The following is a 23,584-nucleotide window of genomic DNA, read 5'->3' as shown; positions in this document are numbered from 1 at the left end:
CACAGAGAGAGAGAGCGGGACACAGAGAGAGAGAGAGCGGGACACAGAGAGAGAGAGAGCGGGACACAGAGAGAGAGCGGGGCACAGGCAGAGAGAGAGAGAGCGGGGCACAGAGAGAGAGAGAGCGGGACACAGAGAGAGAGAGCGGGACACAGAGAGAGAGCGGGGCACAGGCAGAGAGAGAGAGTGCGGGGCACAGAGAGAGAGAGAGCGGGACACAGAGAGAGAGAGAGAGCGGGGCACAGAGAGAGAGAGAGCGGGACACAGAGAGAGAGAGAGCGGGAAAGAGAGGCGGGACACAGAGAGAGAGAGAGCGGGACACAGAGAGAGAGAGAGAGCGGGACACAGAGGAGAGAGAGAGAGCGGGACACAGAGAGAGAGAGAGAGAGAGAGCGGGGCACAGGCAGAGAGAGAGAGAGAGAGCGGGAAACAGAGCGAGAGAGAGAGCGGTGCACAGGCAGAGAGAGAGAGAGCGGGACACAGAGAGAGAGAGAGCGGGACACAGAGAGAGAGAGCGGGGCACAGAGAGAGAGAGAGAGAGCGGGGCACAGAGAGAGAGAGAGAGCGGGGCACAGAGAGAGAGAGAGAGAGCGGGGCACAGAGAGAGAGAGAGAGGCGGGCACAGAGAGAGAGAGAGAGAGCGGGGCACAGAGAGAGAGAGAGAGAGCGGGGCACAGAGAGAGAGAGAGCGGGGCACAGAGAGAGAGAGAGCGGGGCACAGAGAGAGAGAGAGCGGGGCACAGAGAGAGAGAGAGCGGGGCACAGAGAGAGAGAGAGCGGGGCACAGAGAGAGAGAGAGAGCGGGGCACAGAGAGAGAGAGAGAGCGGGGCACAGAGAGTGAGAGAGCGGGGCACAGAGAGAGAGAGAGAGCGGGGCACAGAGAGAGAGAGAGAGCGGGGCACAGAGAGAGAGAGAGAGCGGGACACAGAGAGAGAGAGAGAGAGCAGGGCACAGAGAGAGAGAGAGAGCGGGGCACAGAGAGAGAGAGAGAGCGGGGCACAGAGAGAGAGAGAGAGCGGGGCACAGAGAGAGAGAGAGCGGGGCACAGAGAGAGAGAGAGAGCGGGGCAAGGAGAGAGAGAGAGAGCGGGGCACAGAGAGAGAGAGAGAGAGCGGGGCACAGAGAGAGAGAGAGAGAGCGGGGCACAGAGAGAGAGAGAGCGGGGCACAGAGAGAGAGAGAGCGGGGCACAGAGAGAGAGAGAGAGCGGGGCACAGAGAGAGAGAGAGAGAGCGGGGCACAGAGAGTGAGAGAGCGGGACACAGAGAGAGAGAGAGCGGGGCACAGAGAGAGAGAGAGAGAGCGGGGCACAGAGAGAGAGAGAGAGCAGGGCACAGAGAGAGAGAGAGAGCGGGGCACAGAGAGAGAGAGAGAGCGGGGCACAGAGAGAGAGAGAGAGCGGGACACAGAGAGTGAGAGAGCGGGACACAGAGAGGGAGAGAGCGGGGCACAGAGAGAGAGAGAGAGAGCGGGGCACAGAGAGAGAGAGAGAGCGGGGCACAGGCACAGAGAGAGAGAGAGCGGGGCACAGAGAGAGAGAGAGAGCGGGGCACAGAGAGAGAGAGCGGGGCACAGAGAGAGAGAGAGAGCGGGGCACAGAGAGAGAGAGAGAGCGGGGCACAGAGAGAGAGAGAGCGGGGCACAGAGAGAGAGAGAGCGGGACACAGAGAGAGAGAGAGAGCGGGACACAGAGAGAGAGAGAGCGGGACACAGAGAGAGAGAGAGCGGGACACAGAGAGAGAGAGAGCGGGACACAGAGAGAGAGAGAGCGGGACACAGAGAGAGAGAGAGCGGGACACAGAGAGAGAGCGGGGCACAGGCAGAGAGAGAGAGAGCGGGGCACAGAGAGAGAGAGAGCGGGACACAGAGAGAGAGAGCGGGACACAGAGAGAGAGCGGGGCACAGGCAGAGAGAGAGAGTGCGGGGCACAGAGAGAGAGAGAGCGGGACACAGAGAGAGAGAGAGAGCGGGGCACAGAGAGAGAGAGAGCGGGACACAGAGAGAGAGAGAGCGGGACACAGAGAGAGAGAGAGCGGGACACAGAGAGAGAGAGAGAGCGGGACACAGAGAGAGAGAGAGAGCGGGACACAGAGAGAGAGAGAGAGAGAGCGGGACACAGAGAGAGAGAGAGAGAGAGAGCGGGGCACAGGCAGAGAGAGAGAGAGCGGGACACAGAGCGAGAGAGAGAGAGAGCGGGGCACAGGCAGAGAGAGAGAGAGCGGGACACAGAGAGAGAGAGAGCGGGACACAGAGAGAGAGAGCGGGGCACAGAGAGAGAGAGAGAGAGCGGGGCACAGAGAGAGAGAGAGAGCGGGGCACAGAGAGAGAGAGAGGGAGCGGGGCACAGAGAGAGAGAGAGAGCGGGGCACAGAGAGAGAGAGAGAGCGGGGCACAGAGAGAGAGAGAGAGAGCAGGGCACAGAGAGAGAGAGAGAGCGGGGCACAGAGAGAGAGAGAGAGCAGGGCACAGAGAGAGAGAGAGAGCGGGGCACAGAGAGAGAGAGAGAGCAGGGCACAGAGAGTGAGAGAGCGGGACACAGAGAGAGAGAGAGCGGGGCACAGAGAGAGAGAGCGGGGCACAGGCACAGAGAGAGAGAGAGCGGGGCACAGAGAGAGAGAGAGAGAGCGGGGCACAGAGAGAGAGAGAGAGCGGGGCACAGAGAGAGAGAGAGAGCGGGGCACAGAGAGAGAGAGAGAGCGGGGCACAGAGAGAGAGAGAGAGCAGGGCACAGAGAGAGAGAGAGAGCGGGGCACAGAGAGAGAGAGAGAGCGGGGCACAGAGAGAGGGAGCGGGGCACAGAGAGAGAGAGAGCGGGACACAGAGAGAGAGAGCGGGACACAGAGAGAGAGAGAGCGGGACACAGAGAGAGAGAGAGCGGGACACAGAGAGAGAGAGAGCGGGACACAGAGAGAGAGAGAGCGGGACACAGAGAGAGAGAGAGCGGGACACAGAGAGAGAGAGAGCAGGACACAGAGAGAGAGCGGGGCACAGGCAGAGAGAGAGAGAGCGGGGCACAGAGAGAGAGAGAGCGGGACACAGAGAGAGAGAGCGGGACACAGAGAGAGAGCGGGGCACAGGCAGAGAGAGAGAGTGCGGGGCACAGAGAGAGAGAGAGCGGGACACAGAGAGAGAGAGAGAGCGGGGCACAGAGAGAGAGAGAGCGGGACACAGAGAGAGAGAGAGCGGGACACAAAGAGAGAGAGAGCGGGACACAGAGAGAGAGAGAGAGCGGGACACAGAGAGAGAGAGAGAGAGAGAGCGGGGCACAGGCAGAGAGAGAGAGAGAGAGCGGGAAACAGAGCGAGAGAGAGAGCGGTGCACAGGCAGAGAGAGAGAGAGCGGGACACAGAGAGAGAGAGAGCGGGACACAGAGAGAGAGAGCGGGGCACAGAGAGAGAGAGAGAGAGCGGGGCACAGAGAGAGAGAGAGAGCGGGGCACAGAGAGAGAGAGAGAGAGCGGGGCACAGAGAGAGAGAGAGAGAGCGGGGCACAGAGAGAGAGAGAGAGAGCGGGGCACAGAGAGAGAGAGAGAGAGCGGGGCACAGAGAGAGAGAGAGCGGGGCACAGAGAGAGAGAGAGCGGGGCACAGAGAGAGAGAGAGCGGGGCACAGAGAGAGAGAGAGCGGGGCACAGAGAGAGAGAGAGAGCGGGGCACAGAGAGAGAGAGAGAGCGGGGCACAGAGAGTGAGAGAGCGGGGCACAGAGAGAGAGAGAGAGCGGGGCACAGAGAGAGAGAGAGAGCGGGGCACAGAGAGAGAGAGAGAGCGGGACACAGAGAGAGAGAGAGAGAGCAGGGCACAGAGAGAGAGAGAGAGCGGGGCACAGAGAGAGAGAGAGAGCGGGGCACAGAGAGAGAGAGAGAGCGGGGCACAGAGAGAGAGAGAGCGGGGCACAGAGAGAGAGAGAGAGCGGGGCACAGAGAGAGAGAGAGAGCGGGGCACAGAGAGAGAGAGAGAGAGCGGGGCACAGAGAGAGAGAGAGAGAGCGGGGCACAGAGAGAGAGAGAGCGGGGCACAGAGAGAGAGAGAGCGGGGCACAGAGAGAGAGAGAGAGCGGGGCACAGAGAGAGAGAGAGAGCGGGGCACAGAGAGTGAGAGAGCGGGACACAGAGAGAGAGAGAGCGGGGCACAGAGAGAGAGAGAGAGAGCGGGGCACAGAGAGAGAGAGAGAGCAGGGCACAGAGAGAGAGAGAGAGCGGGCACAGAGAGAGAGAGAGAGCGGGGCACAGAGAGAGAGAGAGAGCGGGACACAGAGAGTGAGAGAGCGGGACACAGAGAGGAGAGAGCGGGGCACAGAGAGAGAGAGAGAGAGCAGGGCACAGAGAGAGAGAGAGAGCGGGGCACAGAGAGAGAGAGAGAGAGCAGGGCACAGAGAGAGAGAGCGGGGCACAGAGAGAGAGAGAGAGCAGGGCACAGAGAGAGAGAGCGGTTCACAGAGAGAGAGAGAGCAGGGCACAGAGAGAGAGAAAGAGCGGGGCACAGAGAGTGAGAGAGCGGGACACAGAGAGAGAGAGAGAGCGGGGCACAGAGAGAGAGAGAGAGCGGGGCACAGAGAGAGAGAGAGAGCGGGGCACAGGCACAGAGAGAGAGAGAGAGAGCGGGGCACAGAGAGAGAGAGAGAGAGCGGGGCACAGAGAGAGAGAGAGCGGGGCACAGAGAGAGACAGAGAGCGGGGCACAGAGAGAGAGAGAGAGCGGGGCACAGAGAGAGAGAGCGGGGCACAGAGAGAGAGAGAGCGGGACACAGAGAGAGAGAGCGGGGCAGAGAGAGAGAGAGCGGGACACAGGCAGAGAGAGCGGGGCACAGGCAGAGAGAGTGGGGCACAGGCAGAGACAGCGGGGCACAGGCAGAGAGAGTGGGGCACAGGCAGAGAGAGCGGGGCACAGGCAGAGAGAGAGAGAGAGCGGGGCACAGGCAGAGAGAGAGAGAGCGGGGCACAGGCAGAAAGAGCGGGGCACAGGCAGAGAGAGAGAGCGGGGCACAGGCAGAGAGAGAGAGAGCGGGGCACAGGCAGAGAGAGAGAGAGAGCGGGGCACAGGCAAAGAGAGAGAGAGAGCGGGGCACAGGCAGAGAGAGAGAGAGAGCGGGGCACAGAGAGAGAGAGAGCGGGGCACAGCGAGAGAGAGAGCGGGGCACAGAGAGAGAGAGAGAGCGGGGCACAGAGAGAGAGAGAGCGGGACACAGAGAGAGAGAGAGAGTGCGAGGCACAGGCAGAGAGAGCGGGGCACAGGCAGAGAGAGCGGGGCACAGGCAGAGAGAGAGAGAGAGCGTGGCACAGGCAGAGAGAGAGAGAGCGGGGCACAGGCAGAGAGAGAGAGAGCGGGGCACAGGCAGAGAGAGAGAGAGCGGGGCACAGGCAGAGAGAGAGTGCGGGGCACAGAGAGAGAGAGAGAGCGGGGCACAGAGAGAGAGAGCGGGGCACAGAGAGAGAGAGAGCGGGGCACAGAGAGAGAGAGAGAGAGCGGGACACAGAGAGAGAGAGCGGGGCACAGAGAGAGAGAGAGAGCGGGGCACAGAGAGAGAGCGGGGCACAGAGAGAGAGAGAGAGCGGGGCATAGGCAGAGAGAGCGGGGCACAGGCAGAGAGAGAGAGAGAGCGGGACACAGAGAGAGAGAGCGGGGCACATGCAGAGAGAGAGAGAGAGAGCGGGGCACAGGCAGAGAGAGCGGGGCACAGGCAGAGAGAGAGAGAGAGAGCGGGGCACAGGCAGAGAGAGAGAGAGAGAGCGGGGCACAGGCAGAGAGAGAGAGCGGGGCACAGGCAGAGAGAGAGAGAGAGAGCGGGGCACAGGCAGAGAGAGAGAGCGGGGCACAGGCAGAGAGAGAGAGAGAGAGCGGGGCACAGGCAGAGAGAGAGAGCGGGGCACAGGCAGAGAGAGAGAGAGAGAGCGAGGCACAGGCAGAGAGAGACAGAGAGTGGGGCACAGGCAGAGAGAGAGAGAGCGGGGCACAGGCAGAGAGAGAGAGAGAGCGGGGCACAGGCAGAGAGAGAGAGCGGGGCACAGGCAGAGAGAGTGAGAGAGAGCGGGGCACAGGCAGAGAGAGTGAGAGCGGGGCACAGAGAGAGAGAGAGAGCAGGGCACAGAGAGAGAGAGAGAGAGCGGGGCACAGGCAGAGAGAGAGAGCGGGGCACAGGCAGAGAGAGTGAGAGAGAGCGGGGTACAGGCAGAGAGAGTGAGAGCGGGGCACAGGCAGAGAGAGTGAGAGCGGGGCACAGAGAGAGAGACAGAGAGTGGGGCACAGGCAGAGAGAGAGAGAGCGGGGCACAGGCAGAGAGAGAGAGAGAGAGCGGGGCACAGGCAGAGAGAGAGAGCGGGGCACAGGCAGAGTGAGAGAGAGCGGGGCACAGGCAGAGAGAGTGAGAGCGGGGCACAGGCAGAGAGAGAGAGAGCGGGGCACAGAGAGTGAGAGAGCGGGACACAGAGAGAGAGAGAGCGGGGCAGAGAGAGAGAGAGCGGGGCACAGGCACAGAGAGAGAGAGAGCGGGGCACAGAGAGAGAGAGAGAGCGGGGCACAGAGAGAGAGAGAGAGCGGGGCACAGAGAGAGAGAGAGAGCGGGACACAGAGAGAGAGAGAGAGCGGGACACAGAGAGAGAGAGAGCGGGACACAGAGAGAGAGAGAGCGGGACACAGAGAGAGAGAGAGCGGGACACAGAGAGAGAGAGAGCGGGACACAGAGAGAGAGAGAGAGCGGGACACAGAGAGAGAGAGAGCGGGACACAGAGAGAGAGCGGGGGCACAGGCAGAGAGAGAGAGAGCGGGGCACAGAGAGAGAGAGAGCGGGACACAGAGAGAGAGAGCGGGACACAGAGAGAGAGCGGGGCACAGGCAGAGAGAGAGAGTGCGGGGCACAGAGAGAGAGAGAGCGGGACACAGAGAGAGAGAGAGCGGGGCACAGAGAGAGAGAGAGCGGGACACAGAGAGAGAGAGAGCGGGACACAAAGAGAGAGAGAGCGGGACACAGAGAGAGAGAGAGAGCGGGACACAGAGAGAGAGAGAGCGGGACACAGAGAGAGAGAGAGAGAGGCGGGGCACAGGCAGAGAGAGAGAGAGCGGGAAACAGAGCGAGAGAGAGAGAGAGCGGTGCACAGGCAGAGAGAGAGAGAGCGGGACACAGAGAGAGAGAGAGCGGGACACAGAGAGAGAGAGCAGGGCACAGAGAGAGAGAGAGAGAGCGGGGCACAGAGAGAGAGAGAGAGCGGGGCACAGAGAGAGAGAGAGAGAGCGGGGCACAGAGAGAGAGAGAGAGAGCGGGGCACAGAGAGAGAGAGAGAGAGCGGGGCACAGAGAGAGAGAGAGAGAGCGGGGCACAGAGAGAGAGAGAGCGGGGCACAGAGAGAGAGAGAGCGGGGCACAGAGAGAGAGAGAGCGGGGCACAGAGAGAGAGAGAGCGGGGCACAGAGAGAGAGAGAGCGGGGCACAGAGAGAGAGAGAGAGCGGGGCACAGAGAGAGAGAGAGCGGGGCACAGAGAGTGAGAGAGCGGGGCACAGAGAGAGAGAGAGCGGGGCACAGAGAGAGAGAGAGAGCGGGGCACAGAGAGAGAGAGAGAGCGGGACACAGAGAGAGAGAGAGAGAGCAGGGCACAGAGAGAGAGAGAGAGCGGGGCACAGAGAGAGAGAGAGAGCGGGGCACAGAGAGAGAGAGAGAGCGGGACACAGAGAGTGAGAGAGCGGGACACAGAGAGAGAGAGAGCGGGGCACAGAGAGAGAGAGAGAGCAGGGCACAGAGAGAGAGAGCGGGGCACAGAGAGAGAGAGAGAGAGCAGGGCACAGAGAGAGAGAGCGGGGCACAGAGAGAGAGAGAGAGCAGGGCACAGAGAGAGAGAGAGCGGGGCACAGAGAGAGAGAGAGCAGGGCACAGAGAGAGAGAGAGAGCGGGGCACAGAGAGTGAGAGAGCGGGACACAGAGAGAGAGAGAGAGCGGGCACAGAGAGAGAGAGAGAGCGGGGCACAGGCACAGAGAGAGAGAGAGAGCGGGGCACAGAGAGAGAGAGAGAGAGCGGGGCACAGAGAGAGAGAGAGAGCGGGGCACAGAGAGAGACAGAGAGCGGGGCACAGAGAGAGAGAGAGAGCGGGGCACAGAGAGAGAGAGCGGGGCACAGAGAGAGAGAGAGCGGGACACAGAGAGAGAGAGCGGGGCAGAGAGAGAGAGAGCGGGACACAGGCAGAGAGAGCGGGGCACAGGCAGAGAGAGTGGGGCACAGGCAGAGACAGCGGGGCACAGGCAGAGAGAGTGGGGCACAGGCAGAGAGAGCGGGGCACAGGCAGAGAGAGAGAGAGAGCGGGGCACAGGCAGAGAGAGAGAGAGCGGGGCACAGGCAGAAAGAGCGGGGCACAGGCAGAGAGAGAGAGCGGGGCAACAGGCAGAGAGAGAGAGAGCGGGGCACAGGCAGAGAGAGAGAGAGAGAGCGGGGCACAGCAAAGAGAGAGAGAGAGCGGGGCACAGGCAGAGAGAGAGAGAGAGCGGGGCACAGAGAGAGAGAGAGCGGGGCACAGAGAGAGAGAGAGCGGGACACAGAGAGAGAGAGAGTGCGAGGCACAGGCAGAGAGAGCGGGGCACAGGCAGAGAGAGCGGGGCACAGGCAGAGAGAGAGAGAGAGCGGGGCACAGGCAGAGAGAGAGAGAGCGGGGCACAGAGAGAGAGAGAGCGGGACACAGAGAGAGAGAGAGCGGGACACAGAGAGAGAGAGAGCGGGACACAGAGAGAGAGAGCGGGACACAGAGAGAGAGCGGGGCGCAGGCAGAGAGAGAGAGAGCGGGGCACAGAGAGAGAGAGAGAGCGGGACACAGAGAGAGAGAGAGAGCGGGGCACAGGCAGAGAGAGAGAGAGCGGGACACAGAGAGAGAGAGAGAGAGAGCGGGGGACAGGCAGAGAGAGAGAGCGGGACACAGAGAGAGAGAGAGCGGGACACAGAGAGAGAGAGAGCGGGGCACAGAGAGAGAGAGAGAGAGCGGGGCACAGAGAGAGAGAGAGGGAGCGGGGCACAGAGAGAGAGAGAGAGAGCGGGGCACAGAGAGAGAGAGAGAGAGCGGGGCACAGAGAGAGAGAGAGAGAGCGGGGCACAGAGAGAGAGAGAGAGAGCGGGGCACAGAGAGAGAGAGAGCGGGGCACAGAGAGAGAGAGAGCGGGGCACAGAGAGAGAGAGAGAGCGGGGCACAGAGAGAGAGAGAGAGAGCGGGGCACAGAGAGTGAGAGAGCGGGACACAGAGAGAGAGAGAGCGGGGTACAGAGAGAGAGAGAGCGGGGCACAGAGAGAGAGAGAGAGCAGGGCACAGAGAGAGAGAGAGAGCGGGGCACAGAGAGAGAGAGAGAGCGGGGCACAGAGAGAGAGAGAGAGCGGGGCACAGAGAGAGAGAGAGAGTGGGGCACAGAGAGAGAGAGAGAGCAGGGCACAGAGAGAGAGAGAGCGGGGCACAGAGAGAGAGAGGGAGCAGGGCACAGAGAGTGAGAGAGCGGGACACAGAGAGAGAGAGAGCGGGGCACAGAGAGAGAGAGAGAGCGGGGCACAGGCACAGAGAGAGAGAGAGCGGGGCACAGAGAGAGAGAGAGAGCGGGGCACAGAGAGAGAGAGCGGGGCACAGAGAGAGAGAGAGAGCGGGGCACAGAGAGAGAGAGAGAGCGGGGCACAGAGAGAGAGAGAGAGCGGGGCACAGAGAGAGAGAGCGGGGCACAGAGAGAGAGAGAGCGGGACACAGAGAGAGAGAGAGAGCGGGACACAGAGAGAGAGAGAGCGGGACACAGAGAGAGAGAGAGCGGGACACAGAGAGAGAGAGAGCGGGACACAGAGAGAGAGAGAGCGGGACACAGAGAGAGAGCGGGGCACAGGCAGAGAGAGAGAGAGCGGGGCACAGAGAGAGAGAGAGCGGGACACAGAGAGAGAGAGCGGGACACAGAGAGAGAGCGGGGCACAGGCAGAGAGAGAGAGTGCGGGGCACAGAGAGAGAGAGAGCGGGACACAGAGAGAGAGAGAGAGCGGGGCACAGAGAGAGAGAGAGCGGGACACAGAGAGAGAGAGAGCGGGACACAGAGAGAGAGAGAGCGGGGACACAGAGAGAGAGAGAGAGCGGGACACAGAGAGAGAGAGAGAGCGGGACACAGAGAGAGAGAGAGAGCGGGACACAGAGAGAGAGAGAGAGAGAGAGCGGGGCACAGGCAGAGAGAGAGAGAGCGGGACACAGAGCGAGAGAGAGAGAGCGGGGCACAGGCAGAGAGAGAGAGAGCGGGACACAGAGAGAGAGAGAGCGGGACACAGAGAGAGAGAGCGGGGCACAGAGAGAGAGAGAGAGAGCGGGGCACAGAGAGAGAGAGAGAGCGGGGCACAGAGAGAGAGAGAGGGAGCGGGGCACAGAGAGAGAGAGAGAGCGGGGCACAGAGAGAGAGAGAGAGCGGGGCACAGAGAGAGAGAGAGAGAGCAGGGCACAGAGAGAGAGAGAGAGCGGGGCACAGAGAGAGAGAGAGAGCAGGGCACAGAGAGAGAGAGAGAGCGGGGCACAGAGAGAGAGAGAGGCAGGGCACAGAGAGTGAGAGAGCGGGACACAGAGAGAGAGAGAGCGGGGCACAGAGAGAGAGAGCGGGGCACAGGCACAGAGAGAGAGAGAGCGGGGCACAGAGAGAGAGAGAGAGAGCGGGGCACAGAGAGAGAGAGAGAGCGGGGCACAGAGAGAGAGAGAGAGCGGGGCACAGAGAGAGAGAGAGAGCGGGGCACAGAGAGAGAGAGAGAGCAGGGCACAGAGAGAGAGAGAGAGCGGGGCACAGAGAGAGAGAGAGAGCGGGGCACAGAGAGAGGGAGCGGGGCACAGAGAGAGAGAGAGCGGGACACAGAGAGAGAGAGCGGGACACAGAGAGAGAGAGAGCGGGACACAGAGAGAGAGAGAGCGGGACACAGAGAGAGAGAGAGCGGGACACAGAGAGAGAGAGAGCGGGACACAGAGAGAGAGAGAGCGGGACACAGAGAGAGAGAGAGCAGGACACAGAGAGAGAGCGGGGCACAGGCAGAGAGAGAGAGAGCGGGGCACAGAGAGAGAGAGAGCGGGACACAGAGAGAGAGAGCGGGACACAGAGAGAGAGCGGGGCACAGGCAGAGAGAGAGAGTGCGGGGCACAGAGAGAGAGAGAGCGGGACACAGAGAGAGAGAGAGAGCGGGGCACAGAGAGAGAGAGAGCGGGACACAGAGAGAGAGAGAGCGGGACACAAAGAGAGAGAGAGCGGGACACAGAGAGAGAGAGAGAGCGGGACACAGAGAGAGAGCGGGACACAGAGAGAGAGAGAGAGAGAGAGCGGGGCACAGGCAAGAGAGAGAGAGAGAGAGCGGGGGAAACAGAGCGAGAGAGAGAGCGGTGCACAGGCAGAGAGAGAGAGAGCGGGACACAGAGAGAGAGAGAGCGGGACACAGAGAGAGAGAGCGGGGCACAGAGAGAGAGAGAGAGAGCGGGGCACAGAGAGAGAGAGAGAGCGGGGCACAGAGAGAGAGAGAGAGAGCGGGGCACAGAGAGAGAGAGAGAGAGCGGGGCACAGAGAGAGAGAGAGAGAGCGGGGCACAGAGAGAGAGAGAGAGAGCGGGGCACAGAGAGAGAGAGAGCGGGGCACAGAGAGAGAGAGAGCGGGGCACAGAGAGAGAGAGAGCGGGGCACAGAGAGAGAGAGAGAGCGGGGCACAGAGAGAGAGAGAGAGCGGGGGCACAGAGAGAGAGAGAGAGCGGGCACAGAGAGAGAGAGAGCGGGGCACAGAGAGAGAGAGAGAGCGGGGCACAGAGAGAGAGAGAGAGCGGGGCACAGAGAGAGAGAGAGAGCGGGACACAGAGAGAGAGAGAGAGGCAGGGCACAGAGAGAGAGAGAGAGCGGGGCACAGAGAGAGAGAGAGAGCGGGGCACAGAGAGAGAGAGAGAGCGGGGCACAGAGAGAGAGAGAGCGGGGCACAGAGAGAGAGAGAGAGCGGGGCACAGAGAGAGAGAGAGAGCGGGCACAGAGAGAGAGAGAGAGAGCGGGGCACAGAGAGAGAGAGAGAGAGCGGGGCACAGAGAGAGAGAGAGCGGGGCACAGAGAGAGAGAGAGAGCGGGGCACAGAGAGAGAGAGAGAGCGGGGCACAGAGAGAGAGAGAGAGCGGGGTACAGAGAGGAGAGAGCGGGACACAGAGAGAGAGAGAGCGGGGCACAGAGAGAGAGAGAGAGAGCGGGGCACAGAGAGAGAGAGAGAGCAGGGCACAGAGAGAGAGAGAGAGCGGGGCACAGAGAGAGAGAGAGCGGGGCACAGAGAGAGAGAGAGAGCGGGACACAGAGAGTGAGAGAGCGGGACACAGAGAGGGAGAGAGCGGGGCACAGAGAGAGAGAGAGAGAGCAGGGCACAGAGAGAGAGAGAGAGCGGGGCACAGAGAGAGAGAGAGAGAGCAGGGCACAGAGAGAGAGAGCGGGGCACAGAGAGAGAGAGAGAGCAGGGCACAGAGAGAGAGAGCGGTTCACAGAGAGAGAGAGAGCAGGGCACAGAGAGAGAGAAAGAGCGGGGCACAGAGAGTGAGAGAGCGGGACACAGAGAGAGAGAGAGAGCGGGGCACAGAGAGAGAGAGAGAGCGGGGCACAGAGAGAGAGAGAGAGCGGGGCACAGGCACAGAGAGAGAGAGAGAGAGCGGGGCACAGAGAGAGAGAGAGAGAGAGAGCGGGGCACAGAGAGAGAGAGAGCGGGGCACAGAGAGAGACAGAGAGCGGGGCACAGAGAGAGAGAGAGAGCGGGGCACAGAGAGAGAGAGCGGGGCACAGAGAGAGAGAGAGCGGGACACAGAGAGAGAGAGCGGGGCAGAGAGAGAGAGAGCGGGACACAGGCAGAGAGAGCGGGGCACAGGCAGAGAGAGTGGGGCACAGGCAGAGACAGCGGGGCACAGGCAGAGAGAGTGGGGCACAGGCAGAGAGAGCGGGGCACAGGCAGAGAGAGAGAGAGAGCGGGGCACAGGCAGAGAGAGAGAGAGCGGGGCACAGGCAGAAAGAGCGGGGCACAGGCAGAGAGAGAGAGCGGGGCACAGGCAGAGAGAGAGAGAGCGGGGCACAGGCAGAGAGAGAGAGAGCGGGGCACAGGCAAAGAGAGAGAGAGAGCGGGGCACAGGCAGAGAGAGAGAGAGAGCGGGGCACAGAGAGAGAGAGAGCGGGGCACAGCGAGAGAGAGAGCGGGGCACAGAGAGAGAGAGAGAGCGGGGCACAGAGAGAGAGAGAGCGGGACACAGAGAGAGAGAGAGAGTGCGAGGCACAGGCAGAGAGAGCGGGGCACAGGCAGAGAGAGCGGGGCACAGGCAGAGAGAGAGAGAGAGCGTGGCACAGGCAGAGAGAGAGAGAGAGCGGGGCACAGGCAGAGAGAGAGAGAGCGGGGCACAGGCAGAGAGAGAGAGAGCGGGGCACAGGCAGAGAGAGAGAGAGCGGGGCACAGGCAGAGAGAGAGTGCGGGGCACAGAGAGAGAGAGAGAGCGGGGCACAGAGAGAGAGAGCGGGGCACAGAGAGAGAGAGAGCGGGCACAGAGAGAGAGAGAGAGAGCGGGACACAGAGAGAGAGCGGGGCACAGAGAGAGAGAGAGAGCGGGGCACAGAGAGAGAGCGGGGCACAGAGAGAGAGAGAGAGCGGGGCATAGGCAGAGAGAGCGGGGCACAGGCAGAGAGAGAGAGAGAGCGGGACACAGAGAGAGAGAGCGGGGCACATGCAGAGAGAGAGAGAGAGAGCGGGGCACAGGCAGAGAGAGCGGGGCACAGGCAGAGAGAGAGAGAGAGAGCGGGGCACAGGCAGAGAGAGAGAGAGAGAGCGGGGCACAGGCAGAGAGAGAGAGCGGGGCACAGGCAGAGAGAGAGAGAGAGAGCGGGGCACAGGCAGAGAGAGAGAGCGGGGCACAGGCAGAGAGAGAGAGAGAGAGCGGGGCACAGGCAGAGAGAGAGAGCGGGGCACAGGCAGAGAGAGAGAGAGAGAGCGAGGCACAGGCAGAGAGAGACAGAGAGTGGGGCACAGGCAGAGAGAGAGAGAGCGGGGCACAGGCAGAGAGAGAGAGAGAGCGGGGCACAGGCAGAGAGAGAGAGCGGGGCACAGGCAGAGAGAGTGAGAGAGAGCGGGGCACAGGCAGAGAGAGTGAGAGCGGGGCACAGAGAGAGAGAGAGAGAGCAGGGCACAGAGAGAGAGAGAGAGAGCGGGGCACAGGCAGAGAGAGAGAGCGGGGCACAGGCAGAGAGAGTGAGAGAGAGCGGGGTACAGGCAGAGAGAGTGAGAGCGGGGCACAGGCAGAGAGAGTGAGAGCGGGGCACAGAGAGAGAGACAGAGAGTGGGGCACAGGCAGAGAGAGAGAGAGCGGGGCACAGGCAGAGAGAGAGAGAGAGAGCGGGGCACAGGCAGAGAGAGAGAGCGGGGCACAGGCAGAGTGAGAGAGAGCGGGGCACAGGCAGAGAGAGTGAGAGCGGGGCACAGGCAGAGAGAGAGAGAGCGGGGCACAGAGAGAGAGAGAGCGGGGCACAGGCAGAGAGAGAGAGCGGGGCACAGGCAGAGAGAGTGAGAGAGAGCGGGGTACAGGCAGAGAGAGTGAGAGCGGGGCACAGGCAGAGAGAGTGAGAGCGGGGCACAGAGAGAGAGAGAGCGGGGCACAGGCAGAGAGAGTGAGAGCGGGGCACAGGCAGAGAGAGTGAGAGCGGGGCACAGGCAGAGAGAGTGAGAGCGGGGCACAGAGAGAGAGAGTGAGAGCGGGGCACAGAGAGAGAGAGTGAGAGCGGGGCACAGGCAGAGAGAGTGAGAGCGGGGCACAGGCAGAGAGAGTGAGAGCGGGGCACAGAGAGAGAGAGTGAGAGCGGGGCACAGGCAGAGAGAGTGAGAGCGGGGCACAGGCAGAGAGAGTGAGAGCGGGGCACAGGCAGAGAGAGTGAGAGCGGGGCACAGGCAGAGAGAGTGAGAGCGGGGCACAGGCAGAGAGAGTGAGAGCGGGGCACAGGCAGAGAGAGTGAGAGCGGGGCACAGGCAGAGAGAGTGAGAGCGGGGCACAGAGAGAGAGAGAGAGCGGGGCACAGGCAGAGAGAGAGAGCGGGGCACAGGCAGAGAGAGTGGAAGGGAGATATGAGTGTTTTTTGACTTGTGTTGGGAATTGTATTGGGAGGTCGGAGACAGAGTTTGATGTTAATGGGGTAAGTACTCTGATTGGTTGTATGACTGGTGCTTCCTGTTTTGGGATCTGTACTGTTCACATTTATAAATGAATTGGTGAAGGAATACAGAGTCGTCTATCTAATTTTCCCATGACACCCAGTTCAGAGGGCCATTAAATTGTGTCGATGGGAGCAGGAAATTATACAGGGACATTAACAGTGAATGGATGAAACTGTAGCAGATAAGAGTTCATGTGGGAAAGTCTGAGCTCACACATTGTGCAGGTAAGTATCAAACAGAATACCCACCACCTCCCCCCCACCCACCACCTCCCCCCCCCCCCCCCCCCCCGCCCCTCCCCCCGACCAAGAGATGAGGTAGAGGGTAAACTCCCAGAGATCCAGGTTGCATCAGCTCCGTACCGTTTTATCAAGGGTGGGAGGGTCTGCCTGCTCCAAGCAGGTGAGCAGCTAATTCTTCTGTAATGGGGCTATTGTGGCTCATTTCCTGCGTTGTCAGTGTTGCGTCGGCAGTAGACACCCACGGAATGGAAGTGATCTCCCAGTGACAGCCCACGTTTGGGGGTCCGGGGTGGAGAGGTATTATGAAAGGAAGAGGAGTCTGTAGACAGGGTTGGCAGCTCTCTCAGCCCTCCCCATCACTATAATCTCCTCCAGCTCCACAACCCTCCAAGATAGCTAGACTCTTCTAATTCTGGGCTCTTGCGTATCTCCCATTTCAATCACTCCACCAATAGCGGTCATGCCCTCAGCTGCCTGGGTCCAAAGCTCTGGAATTCCCTCCCTAAAAAGAAAGAGCAGTGCAGCACAGGAACAGGCCCTTCAGCCCTTTAAGCCTGCGCCGATCATGATGCCTGCCTAAACTAAAACCGTATGCGCTTACGGAGACCGTATCCTTCCATTCCCATCCTATTCATGTATTTGTCTAGATGCTCCTTAGATGCCACTATCGTACCTGCTCCCACCACCTCCCTGGGCAGCACATTCCGGACATTCACCACCCTCTGTGTAAAAGATTTGCCTCGTACATCTCTAAACTTTTCCTCACGCACCTTATGTCCCCTAGTACTTGACGTTGCTACCCTAGGAAAGAGCATCTGACTATCCACTCTGTCCGTGCCACTCACAATGTTGTCGACCTCTATCAGGTCACCGCTCAACCTCCGTCACTCCAGTGAGAACAAACCAAGTTCTCCAACCTCTCCTCATAACTAATACCCTCCATCCCAGGTAACATCCTGGTAAATCTTTTCTGTCCCCTCTCCAAAGCCTCCACATCCTTCTGGTAGTGTGGCAACCAGAATTGAACACTATATTCCAAATGAGGCCTAACTAAGGTTCTGTACAGCTGCAGCATGACCTGCCAATTTTTATAGTCAATGCCCCGGCTGTTGAAGGTAAGCATGCCGTATGCCTTAGAACCATAGAAAATTACAGCTCAGAAACAGGCCTTTTGGCCCTTCTTGTCTGTGCCGAACCATTTTTTGCCTAGTCCCACTGACCTGCACTTGGACCATATCCCTCCACACCCCTCTCATCCATGAACCCGCATTTACCACTTTATCCGGCAGCTCATTCCACACTCCCACCACTCTCTGCGTGAAGAAGCTCCCCCTAATATTCCCTTTAAACTTTTCTCCTTTCACCCTTAACCCATGCCCTCTGGTTTTTTTCTCCCCTAGCCTCAGCGGAAAAAGCCTGCTTGCATTCACTCTATCGATACCCATCAAAATCTTATACACCTCTATCAAATCTCCCCTCAATCTTCTACGCTCCAGGGAATAAAGTCCCAACCTATTCAATCTCTCTGTAACTCAGCTTCTCAAGTCCCGGCAACATCCTTGTGAACCTTCCCTGCACTCTTTCAACCTTATTTACATCCTTCCTGTAACTAGGTGACCAAAACTGTACACAAAACTCTAAATTCGGCCTTCTTGACTACTTTCTTGACTACCTTATCCACCTGCGTTGCCACATTCAGTGATCGATGGACATGTACACCCAGATCACTCTGCCTGTCAATACTCCAAAGGGTTCTACCATTTACTGTATAATTCCTACATGCACTGGACCTTCCAAAATTCATTACCTCACACTTGTCCAGATTAAACTCCATCTGCCATTTCTCCGCCCAAGTCTCCAACCGATCTATATCTTGCTGTATCCTCCGACAATCTTCTTCGCTATCCGCAACTCCACCAATTTTTGTGTCATCTGTGAACTTACTGATCAGACCAGCTACATTTTCCTCCAAATCATTTATATATTCCATGAAAAACAAAGGTTCCAGAACTGATCCCTGTGGAACACCGCTAGTCACAGCTTTCCATTCAGAAAAGCACCCCTCTACTGCTACCCTTTGTTTCCATGGCCAAGCCAGTTCTGTATCCATCTTGCCAGCTCTCCTCTGATCCTGTGTGACTTCACCTGTCGTACCAGTCTACCATGAGGTACCTTGTCAAAGGCTTTACTGAAGCCCATGTATACAACGTCCACTGCCTTTCCCTCATCTACCATCTTCATCACCTCCTAAACCTTAATGCCTTTCCACATTACCTTCTTCCTTAAAGATATTCCTTAAAATCTTTCTCTTTGACCAAATTTTTGATCATCTAACCTAATATCTCCTAACGTGGCTCAGTGTCATCCTATGTTTAATAATATTTTGATGAATTATGAACATATGAATAGCAGCAGCAATAGGCTACTCGGCCCCTCGAGCTTGCTCAGATGGCTGATCTGATTGTACCTCAACCCCACATTCCTGTTTACCTTCGATAACCTTTCACCCACTTGGCTCTGCCTTAAAAATATTCAAAGATGCAAATTCAACTCACCAAGGGACATCTGCTAAATGTGTTATATAAATACAAGTTGTAATTGTCATGATGATGTGACGTACGCAATGTGAAATATTAATCTTGAATTTCATTGGTTGGTCAGATTATATTGAATTTCTGTGAAATAACTTTTGCCAAGTAAAGACTCTGAATTTATAATGGCTGCAGAAGTCACCTGACCAACAAACTGGCCCAAATCTGGAATCTTTTAAATGTGGGTTTGCCAGGAAACATGGCTATAGGCAGTTCACTTGATGGACGTCACACCTGCCATTGTCTGAGCTCTTTACAAAACGCAAGGGCAATTGGTCTCTGGACTTCTCACTCCAGAAACTACCAGGAACAATGAAAGACTCATGAAACTCATTCTGCAAAGAGGGTCCTAAGTACCCCTATCTAGTTTGATGGCATTTTTATTGACTTTGACAATGGGAGATCACATTAAGACCAATCACCCTCCACTGTGTACCAAAAAGTCTGAGAACACATACCAACAGACTCAAGAACACCTTCTTCCTTGCTGCCATCAGGCTTTTGAATCGACCTACCTGGTATTAAGTTGATCTTTCTCTACACTCTAGCTATTGAATACAGGAGTTGGGATGTCTTGTTGAAGTTGTACAAGACATTGGTAAGGCCACAACTAGAATACTGTGTACAGTTCTGGTCACCCTATTATAGAAAGGATATTATTAAACTAGAAAGAGTGCAGAAAAGATTTACTAGGATGCTGCCGGGACTTGATAGTTTGAGTTATAAGCAGAGGCTGGATAGACTTTTTTTCCTCTGGAGCGTAAGAGGCTTAGGGGTGATCTTATGGAGGTCTATAAAATAATGAGGGGCATAGATCAGTTAGATAGTCAACACCCTTTTCCAAAGAGAGGGGAGTCTAAAACTAGAGGGCATAGGTTTAAGGTGAGAGGGGAGAGATACAAAAGGGTACAGAGGGGCAATTTTTTCACGCAGAGGGTGGTGTGTGTCCGGTACAAGCTGGTAGTAGTAGAGACGGGTACAATTTTATCTTTTAAGAAGCATTTAGACAGTTACGTGGGTAAGATGGGTATAGAGGGATATGGGCCAAACACGGGCAATTGGGACTAGCTTAGTGGTTAAAAAAAGGGGACGGCATGGACAAGTTGAGCTGAAGGGCCTGTTTCCGTGCTGTAAACCTCTGAGTTGTTTACTGTAACATTAAGAAGTAGTCTGCAAATGGACCATAACATCATCCCTCTCCCTGCTGTTCTCAAGTTCAAGACTCTATCTCTGTTACATTTTGGAATCCATCACAGAGATAGAGAATTTTAACTCCGGAACCTTTTCAACTTTTGAAAAGATGGCTTACAGTTTAAAAGAGACTATCTCCAGAAAATACAGTTCACATTGGCCATAATCCCAGTAGAATTTCAAGGCCACCATTAAAGAACTGCATCGACTATTAACAACAGCGAAGGATTCAAACAACAAACTCTCTAATTTTTATCATTGAATCTTAATGTGGCCAAAAGTTACTTCCTCTCCTGTGCAACGTTTAGCTTTGCATACATGTGTGTGTTTGTGTGTGTGTGTTGTGACAATCAGGATATGTATTTACATTTCTCTTTTAAAAATATTTTTACTTGGGTGTTTTTTTTGGCCTAATAAAAACTAACCCCTTTGTGTTTAAACTCAAGAAAGCCTGTCGAAATGAGTTTTTCATAATCACCATGTAAATAGTTAAGTATAGGCACTGAATTAATTTACCTTCATCTTTATAAATTTCAAAAAACTGTTACGATCAATCTAGAATTGGGAAGGCCCAGTCTTGGCACCAATTTTCACCCAGTCGTAATATAATCTTTATACATTTACAATTTTTTATTGACAGAGACAAACACGAACCTCCCAACCCAATAACAGTGTGAATTTACCCCGATTGATCGGATCACAAGTGAATTCCTGATTAATACCCACTGCCTGAACACAATTAAACACAATTAATTTACAATGAACAGAAAGGGTTTAGAGACAGAGAAACTGCTCCCTCTGGTGGGAGAAACATGAACAAAGGACATCATCTCAAAATGAAACCTCGGTCTTTCAGGAAGGAAATCAGGAAACAGTTTTTCACATAAAAAGAGCAGTGGAAATCTAGAACATTCTCTCCATAAAGCCTCTCTACATTGGTGGTTAATTGAAGTTTCGAAATGGAGACTTTTACAAAAACGAAATACTTTGTATATTGGAAATCGTTATTAGAAATAGAAAATGTTGGAAATAGAAATCCTACAGTGCAGAAGAAGGCCATTCGGCCCATCAAGTCTGCATCGACCACAATCCCACCCAGGCCCTACCCCCATATCCACCCACTAATCCCTCTAACCTACACATCTCAGGACACTAAGGGGCAATTTAGGATGGCCAATCAACCTAACCCGCACATCTTTGGACGGTGGGAGGAAACCGGAGCACCCAGAGGAAACCCACACAGACACGAAGAGAATGTGCAAACTCCACACAGACAGTGACCCAAGCCGGGAATCAAACCCAGGTCCCTGGAGCTGTGAAGCAGCAGTGCTAACCACTGTGCTACTGTGCTGCCCCAGCTCAGCTCAGCTAAATACTCAGCTCAGTCTCTGTAGAGTGAGAAACAGTGAGTGTTTCAGCTTGATGATCTTTGATCAGAATGTTAAATCTGTTTCTCTGTCTATAGATAGCTTTATATTGAGGGTCACAGCAAAGGTGGATCAGCCAGGAGTTAACCGGCTGGTGAAAGAGGATCGAGGCTCTCCTCTCGCTGTGTTTCTCTGTCTGAACTCATTCTCCAGCCTCGTCTCACTAAACCTTAGCCCTCAGCACCATTTCTCGCACCCTCTCCAGCCTCGTGCCCCTATCTTAGGCCTCCAAACTATCTATCTCTCTGTTCCGCTGTCGACTCATCATCCTAACCCTCAGGGCTCCCTGCATTCTCTCCCTCTCCAGATCAGTGTCCTTGATTCTTAAATCTATTTCCCCATGCAATTCCCCTCTTATCTCTCTCTCCCCATAGCCAGTACCCAATCTAGTACAGAGACACTGTCTGACGCCATTACCCACTGAGTCAAGAGTTAATTGAATCCCTACGGTGCAGAAGGAAGCCATTTGGCCTATCAAGTCTGAAGAGCACTCTATCTCTGAGAGAGCACTCTATCTAGGCCCAGTCCCCTGTTCTATCCTTATAACCCCACATATTCACCCAGCTAATCCCCGTAACCAACACATCTTTGGACAATAGCATAGCCAATCCACCTAACCCGCACATCTTTGGAGTGTGGGAGAAAACCGGAGCACCCGGAGGAAACCCACACAGACACGGGGAGAATGTGCAAACTCCACACGGTCACTCAAGGCTGGAATTGAAGCCGGGTCCCTGGCACTGTGAGACAGCAGTTCTAATCACCATGCCATCCAGTACCCAGACACTGAGGCGCTCTCAGATCCCATTACTCACCTGCAGAGACCCCTCCATAGAGAAGGGTCAGTAGAATAAACTTCAGCATTGTTGTTTTGAATGAAGAGTTTGGTAGGAATTCTGTTTCTCAGTCCTGTTCACTGTGTGTGCCTCCCAGCTCTGCACCCACTTAACACTAATGTGAGCTCTTTACCCAGTGCTGTCTGCATTAAACTCAGATCCTCCACACTGATTGGTTCACTGGGATATCAGTGTCCAATTAGAATAGAAAGAGCCAGTGCGTCATCAGTCTCCGGGTAGAAGAGTCCTGGACAGGTTGAGTTCCATGTCAAAATCAACTTTTTAGACGGTGCTGCATCCAATCAGAGAATTACTGTTAACAACATCATCAGTCACCAGGGAGAATAAACTGCAGCAGGTTAGAGAACTGAACAAGAAACTGAAAGGACTGTGATCCTCAACCTGAGGGAAAAACATTCAGAGTAGGAGTAGGCCACTCGGCCCTTCGAACCATTCAACAAGGTCATGGCTGGTCTGGTTGTGGTCTCAGTTCCACTTCCCTGTTTCCCCCTCCTCACGGTCCCCCAGCCCCCTGCCCCAGATTCAACCGCCGATCAGAAATCTGTCAAACTCAGTGTGAATATCTTTAATGACCCAGCCTCCATTGCTCTCTGAGAAAGGGCCCTCTGAGAAAGAGATATCTCTCCTTATCGCCATCTCAAAAGAGAGACGTCTTATTTTTAAACGGTGTTCTACAATCTCCCACAAGTGGAAACTCTCAGTATCTACCCTGTCAAATCTTCTCAAGATCTAATCTATTTTAATAAGATCATTCTTCTAAACTACACTGGATACAGGCCCAAAATATACAACATTTTTCATCAGATAAACCCTTCATCCCAGGAATGAGTCGAGTGAACCTTCCCTGAAATGCGAGGAATTATATTCCTTTTCAACTAAGGAGACTGAAACTGTACTCATTATTCCAGATGTGGTCTCATCAAGGCCCTGGACAGCTGCAGTGAAACTTCTACTTTTATATTCCATTCCCTTTGCAATAAACACCAACATTCCATTTGCCTTCCTAATCACTTGTCGCTGCAGAATAACTTTCTCTGATTGGTGTATCAGGACAGCCAAATCCCCCTGTGCCGCTGAGTTCTGTAATCTCTCCATTTCAACAGAGTGATTTGTGTTTGTTCCTGCCAACGTGGGCAAGTTCACATTTTCTCACATTACACCCCTCTCTGCCTATGTGAGACAACTTCCTTTCCTACCTATCTCAGTCTTCTCAGTAAATTTAGCGACCTTACATTCGGTCCTTTCACCCAAATCATTTTCCTAGACTGTTAATAGTTGGGGTCCCAGCACTGTTGATCTCTGGTTATTGACCTCAACTAGTTACTCGACTGGTTACATCTTGCCAACATGAAAAACACCCATTTATCCCACTCTCTGTTTCCTGTTAGCTTTTTCTGTATTCATTTACAGGATGAGGCGGCACGGTAGCACAGTGGTTAGCTCCAGCTCCAGGGACCTGGGTTCGATTCCCGGCTCGGGTCACTGTCTGTGTGGAGTTTGCACATTCTCCTCGTGTCTGCGTGGGTTTCCTCCGGGTGCTCCGGTTTCCTCCCACAGTCCAAAGATGTGCGGGTTAGGTTGATTGGCCATGCTAAAATTGCCCCTTAGTGTCCTGAGATGCGTAGGTTAGAGGGATTAGCCGGTAAATATGTGGGGATGTGGGGGTAGGTCCTGGGTGGGGTTGTGGTCGGTGCAGACTCGATGGACCCAATGGCCTCTTTCTACACTGTAGAGTTTCTATGATTTCTATGATTTCTATGTGAGTGTCACTGGCTGGGCAAGCCACCTCTACCTGCCCTCTATCCCTGAAGGTATTTAAGAGTGGATCTGGAGTCACATGTAGGCCAGACCAGGTAAGGATGGCAGATTTCCTTCTCTAAAGGACATTAGTGAACCGGATGTGTTTTTACAACAATCGACAATGGTTTCATGGTCATGGGACTTCTGGATTTTTTTATTAAATTCAAATTTCACCATCTGCAATGATGGGATTCAAACCTGGGTTCCCAGAGCATTATCCTGTGTCTCTGGATCACTTATCCAGCGACAATACAACGACACCACCTCCCCATCTAATCTATCTTTTATCTAGGCTAATATATTACCCCCTACACAATGAGCTGTTCC

At 55.9% G+C, this 23,584-nt stretch overlaps 1 pseudogene across 1 annotated transcript in view; it reads right to left on the bottom strand.

Annotated features, from left to right (window-relative positions):
* The window catches only part of LOC144497119 (major histocompatibility complex class I-related protein 1-like), a 98,133-nt pseudogene extending 76,535 nt beyond the window's left edge, over positions 1-21,598 (bottom strand). The window contains exon 1 of the transcript XR_013498511.1: positions 21,416-21,598. The product of XR_013498511.1 is annotated as a major histocompatibility complex class I-related protein 1-like (transcript). The remainder of the gene's footprint in view (positions 1-21,415) is intronic.
* Between the last annotated feature and the right edge of the window lie 1,986 nt (positions 21,599-23,584).

This window comes from Mustelus asterias, chromosome 8 (genome assembly GCF_964213995.1).
Source record: "Mustelus asterias chromosome 8, sMusAst1.hap1.1, whole genome shotgun sequence".
Taxonomy (NCBI): domain Eukaryota; kingdom Metazoa; phylum Chordata; class Chondrichthyes; order Carcharhiniformes; family Triakidae; genus Mustelus; species Mustelus asterias.
Note: the sequence above shows the minus strand (reverse complement) of the source record. Positions and strands in the feature narration are given on the sequence as shown.